We start from the raw sequence: 6,489 nt of genomic DNA, 5'->3' as shown, positions 1-6,489 counted from the left end.
GGTCCGTACGTTCCTCGGCACTAACTTATTGGATCGAGCCGTACGTTCCTCGGCATTAACTTATATGTATCGGGTCGTACGTTCCTCGGAACTAACTTATATGGATCGGGTCGTAGGTTCCTCGGCACTAATATTTATGGATCGGGTCATACGTTCCTCGGCACTATCTTATATGAATCGGGTCGTATGTTCCTCGGCAATAACATTTATGGATCGGGTTGTACATTCCTCAGCACTAACATTTATGGATCGGGTGGTACGTTCCTCGACAATAACACTTATGGATCGGGCCATACGTTCCACGGCACTAACTTATGTGGATCGGGCCGTAGGTTCCCAGCACTAATATTTATGGATCGGTCAAACGTTCCTCGGCACTAACTTTATGGATCGGGTCGTACGTTCCTCAATACTTACACATTTATGGAGCGGGTGGTACGTTCCTCGCACATAACTTATATGGATCGGGCCGTACGTTCCTCGGCACTAACTATATGGATCGGGTCCGTACGTTCCTTGGAACTAACTTATATGGATCGGGCGTAGGTTCCTCGGCACTAATATTTATAGATCGGTCCATACGTTCCACGACACTATCTTATATGAATCGGGTCGTACGTTCCTCGGCCCTAACTTATATGGATCGGCCCGAACGTTCCTCGGCGCTAACTTATATAGATCGGGTCGTGCTTTCCTCGACACTAACTTATATGGATCGGCCCGTAGGTTCCTCGGCGCTAACTTATATAGTTCGGGTCGTGCTTTCCTCGGCACTAACTTGTATGGATCGGCCCGTACGTTCCTCGGCACTAACTTATATAGATCGGGCCGTATGTTCCTCGGCACTAACATTTATGGATTCGGGTCGTACGTTCCTCGGCACTAACTTGTATGGATCGGGCCGTACGTTCCTCGGCACTAACTTATATGGATCGGGCCGTATGTTCCTCGGCATTAACTTATTGGATCGAGTCGTACGTTCCTCGGCATTAACTTATATGTATCGGGTCGTACGTTCCTCGGCACTAACTTATATGGATCGGGCCGTAGGTTCCTCGGCACTAATATTTATGGATCGGGCCATACGTTCCTCGGCATTAACTTATATGTATCGGGTGGTACGTTCCTCGGCCCTAACATATATGGATCGGGCCGTAGGTTCCTCGGCACTAATATTTATGGATCGGTCCATACGTTCCTCGGCACTATCTTATATGAATCGGGTCATACGTTCTTCGGTACTTACTTATATGGATCGGGTCGTACGTTCCTCGGCACTAACTTATATGGATCGGGTCGTAGGTTCCTCGGCACTAATATTTATGGATCGGTCCATACGTTCCTCGGCACTATCTTATATGAATCGGGTCAGACGTTCTTCGGTACTTACTTATATGAATCGGGTCGTACGTTCCTCGGCACTTACCTATATCGATCAGGTCGTAGCTTCCTCGGCACTAATATTTGTGGATCGGTCCATACGTTCCTCGGCACTATCTTATATGAATCGGGTCGTACGTTCCTCGGTCTTAACTTATATGGATCGGCCCGAACGTTCCTCGGCGCTAACTTATATAGATAGGGTCGTGCTTTCCTCGGCACTAACTTGTATGGATCGGCCCGTACGTTCCTCGGCACTAACTTATATAGATCGGGTCGTACGTTCCTCGGCGCTAACTTATATAGATCGGGTCGTGCTTTCCTCGGCACTAACTTGTATGGATCGGGTCGTGATTTCCTTGGAACTAACTTATATGGATCGGGCCATAGGTTCCTCGGCACTAATATTTATAGATCGGTCCATACGTTCCACGACACTATCTTAAATGAATCGGGTCGTACGTTCCTCGGTACTTACTTATATGGATCGGGTCGTACATTCCTCGGCACTAACTTATATGGATCGGGCCGTAGGTTCCTCGGCACTAATATTTATGGATCGGGCCATACGTTCCTCGGCATTAACTTATATGTATCGGGTCGTACGTTCCTCGGCACTAACTTATATGGATCGGGCCGTAGGTTCCTCGGCACTAACATTTATGGATCGGTCTGTACGTTCCTCGGCACTAACTTATGTGTATCGGGTCGTACGTTCCTCAGCACTAACTTATATGGATCGGGTCGTAGGTTCCTCGGCACTAATATTTATGGATCGGGCCATACGTTCCTCGGCACTATCTTATATGAATCGGGTCGTACGTTCCTCGGCACTTACTTTTATGGATCGGGTCGTATGTTCCTCGGTAATAACATTTATGGATCGGGTTGTACATTCCTCAGCACTAACATTTATGGATCGGGTGGTACGTTCCTCGACAATAACATTTATGGATCGAGCCATACGTTCCCCGGCATTAACTTATGTGGATCGGGCCGTAGGTTCCTCAGCACTAATATTTATGGATCGGTCCATACATTCCTCGGCACTAACTTTATGGATCGGGTCCTTTAGTAATTTGAGTTACTAAAGGACTACGACGTTGATATTCTGTACCATCCGGGGAAAGCCAATGTGGTAGCTGACGCGCTTAGCCGCAAGTCCGTGGGCAGTCTGGCTGATGTTCCATCTGATAAGAAAGATTTGGTTCGTGATATTCATCAGCTGGCCAGCCTCGGAGTTCGTTTGGTGGATTCTGGAGATTCTGGGATTTCTGTTCGTCCAGTTGCTGAGTCATCTATTATTCAGGAGGTAAAGCAGCGCCAGTTTGAAGATCCTCTTTTGATTCAGTATAGAGATGTGGCCCTTAATAAAGCAAAGACTCAGTTTGAGATCTTGCCTGAAGGAGTACTATTATATGATGGTAGATTCTGTGTACCGGACGTTGCGGGCTTACTGCGGCAGATTATGGGCGAGGCACATAATGCACGGTATTCTGTTCATCCTGGTTCCACTAAGATGTATCGGGATCTCAGGTGTTTGTATTGGTGGGACGGCATGAAGAAAGATATTGCCGAGTTTGTTAGTCAGTGCCCGAACTGCCAGCAAGTTAAGATCGAGCATCAGAAGCCCGGTGGATTGTTACAGGAGATGGAGATTCCAGCCTGGAAATGGGAGATGATTAATATGGACTTCATTGTTGGGTTACCGCGTACTCTACGCAGGTACGACTCTATTTGGGTTATTGTGGACAGGCTGACGAAATCAGCCCATTTCCTTCCGGTCCGGACTACTTATTCGGCTGAGGACTATGCCAGATTATATATCAGAGAGATAGTCAGACTGCACGGGGTCCCTGTATCTATTATTACTGACCGAGGTGCCCAGTTTACAGCTAACTTCTGGAGGTCATTTCAGGAGGGATTAGGGACTCAGGTGAGCCTCAGTACAGCTTTTCATTCTCAGACCGACGGGCAGGCCGAGCGCACTATTCAGACGCTCGAAGATATGTTAGGGGCCTGCGTTATTGATTTCAGGGGCAGCTGGGATGATCATTTGCCGCTTATCGAGTTTGCTTATAATAACAGTTATCACTCCAGCATTCAGATGGCTCCGTACGAGGCCCTTTATGGCAGGAGATGCAGATCTCCTATTGGCTGGTTTGACGTGGGCGAGACTAAGTTAATTGGGCCAGACGTGATCCAGGAAGCTGTAGATAAGGTGAAACTTATTCGGGAACGATTATTGGCTGCTCAGAGTCGATAGAAAGCTTATGCTGATAGACGACGTCGACCGTTAGAGTTCCAGATTGGTGACTGGGTATTCCTGAAGGTGTCGCCCATGAAGGGTGTTATGAGATTTGGCAGAAAGGGTAAGTTGAGCCCGCGGTATATTGGGCCGTATCAGATCGTTCGAAAGATAGGCGAGGTCGCCTATGAGCTAGACTTACCATCCGACTTGGAGGCCGTACACCCAGTGTTTCATGTGTCTATGTTGCGGAAATGTATTGGTGATCCTTCCAGGATATTCCCAGTTGATGACATTCAGGTGACGGAGCAGTTATCTTATGACGAGCAGCCTGTATCTATTCTGGATCGACAGGTGCGGAGACTACGCACTAAAGAAGTGCCCTCCGTCAAAGTCCTGTGGCGCAACAATAATCGGGAGGAGATGACTTGGGAGGCGGAGGACGAGATGAAGAAGAAATACCCCCATTTGTTCCCGACGTCCATAGGTAATCTAAACCTTTCAGTTTGTTATGTTGGTTGATAAAAATAATTTTGTATGCCACTAATAATAAAGGACTCCCCCGCCTGGGTCATAAGACTTTATAAGGTTAATTTAACATTCGGGGACGAATGTTCTTAAGGGGGGCAGAATGTTATGTTCCGTGTTTTCGTATAATTGGAAATCGAGAAATAATTAAGATTTGTGTGTTATAAGGAAATATTTTGATTTTAGTGAATATGACTATGTTGGTTATGGAATCATTAATGTTAAGGCATCGGGGAAGGCCGAGGGTAAATTTGGAATTTCAGAAATTAGTTTCGGGAATTTCAAAACGGGACGTTTAACGAATTGGGCCAAGGAAATTGAACAACAATTTAGGCCCAAGAGAAATAGGGTGGCCGGCCACTTGGCTTGGCCCAAACCCATTCTTTTTAGTGTCATGTGCTAGGCACATGACCCTAAACTAGATAAATATCATCTCATCTTTAGCAATTATCAAAACAACATAAAAAAATTCAAGAACACCTCAAAGTGAAGCATTCGGCCGAGAATAAAGAAAAAGAAAAGAAAAATTGTGCTAGCTTGTCTTGTGATCCAAAAATCTTGATTTTTGCATAGTTGTGGAGTACTCAAGACCCTCTTCAACGGGGTACAATTAGTTTGGCGTAAGGTGCGCGTTTGCGACAAGTCGGGTTTTCAAGAAAAGGTGAGAATTCTTACACTTTTGTGTTATAGAATTGATATGAATGTGTTAAGGATTGAGAATAGACGAGAATCCCGTAACTTTGATGTATGTAGAAAGCCGTGGGTGTGTGTGTGTTGGTGTTGGAGCCGTGGCACTTATGAAGTGCAAAGTAATGTTAATTGATCTTGTTTAGCTTGTTTAATGTGTCGTTGTGACCTTTATGTCGTAAATGAACGTTTAAAGAATTGAATTGGCGTTGGAAAAGGATTTCGGATCATTACGGGAAAGTGTATACCTTTTGTATATTTGTGTATATCATTGTATATCTTTGATGCCAAAGACTTTAAATATGACTTACGGTTGATGTTAATGAATTCGGAATGAAACGACGCAAGTTAGAACGTTCGTTGTAAGTTTTGATGTTTTGAAAGAATTATGGAAAGTAATGAATTTTGGGCAATTTCGTATATGGCTTGGAATATATTTGGAATGTGATTGAATAATCTTGAATGAGTGAATGAATACAATGATGTGGATATAGATTTGGAGTTTTGGAAGTTTGAATGAAGAGTTGCCAACTTAGGTAATAAGGTAGAACTTTGAAGCTAGAGTGGTTTGATTATGATTTGTGTTGTTTGATGATGTGTGGGCTGTTGTTGTTGATGTATTTTGAGCCGAGCTAAGTCTCGGGGATGTTAGATTTATAGGGGAAAAGCTGCCGAAATTTCGGTAGGCAAAAATGAAGTTAATGGCATTTTTTTAAGCCTAAGAATCTCAAATTGGGAACTTTGACCATTTGCAGATTTCGGACGAAACGGGACTTGATTTTTGGGAGAGCATAAGACGTCTGTAAGGTATGTAAAGCTTCCCACTTCTTCGTTTGGCATGTCTTAGAATGTTAGGTGAATATTGGAACCTCCGGAGCATTTCTGCTCCTCGAAACCCGATCCACAGAAAAGTTACTATTCATTCAATTCAATTGAAGCCTAAGGGCTCTATTTTGGTTAGAATGCAACCAAATGTCTGAAACCTATCGAAATGTGGTCGGGTAACTTGGAAATGATTATGTATGACCTTTTGGCCCCTAAACGTCCGTAAATTATGTTCGCCACCTCAATTCGACTCGAGGTGGGCCCGCTAACCCCGAGACGCCCTATTTGTCCTATTGGGCTGTCCTTTTGAATAAAGCTTGATATGATACTTTCGGTTTTGGAACTTCCTCCTACGAGATATGTATTGAATATTATGATATGCTAAGTTACGTTTTGAGCCATACGTACCATTTTGGAAACATTTTGTGAAATAAAACTTTGTATCGACTAAGTATTCGGTTATTTTGTACTATGAAATGACTTATGAAATCATTAAGTTTTGAAAGGCTATTTTGAAATATAATTTGCATTTGTTTGCTCACGACTCCGCTCGTGCCTCATTAGGACTTCGTTCACCGGTTCCCGGGCCGGTTATGATTCGTGCGCCTTATGATAATTCGGCCGTTTGATGTGTTGCGGTTCTCGAGGCTTCGCCATAGGGCCGGGTTCCGTTTGGAGTTATGCTGTGATATGGCTCGTGATGCGATACGCTCACCTATGTTTGTGTTTGTGTTCGGGGATGTACGGAGATTTGAAACCTTCTGGTGTTATGCTGTGTGTGGCGCCAGTGTCGGAGTGGCGACCACGTTCTTAAGCGTTTG

The sequence above is a fragment of the Lycium barbarum genome, unplaced genomic scaffold (genome assembly GCF_019175385.1).
Source record: "Lycium barbarum isolate Lr01 unplaced genomic scaffold, ASM1917538v2 unchr_scaffold_05, whole genome shotgun sequence".
Taxonomy (NCBI): Eukaryota; Viridiplantae; Streptophyta; class Magnoliopsida; order Solanales; family Solanaceae; genus Lycium; species Lycium barbarum.
This window is presented reverse-complemented; position numbering follows the sequence as displayed.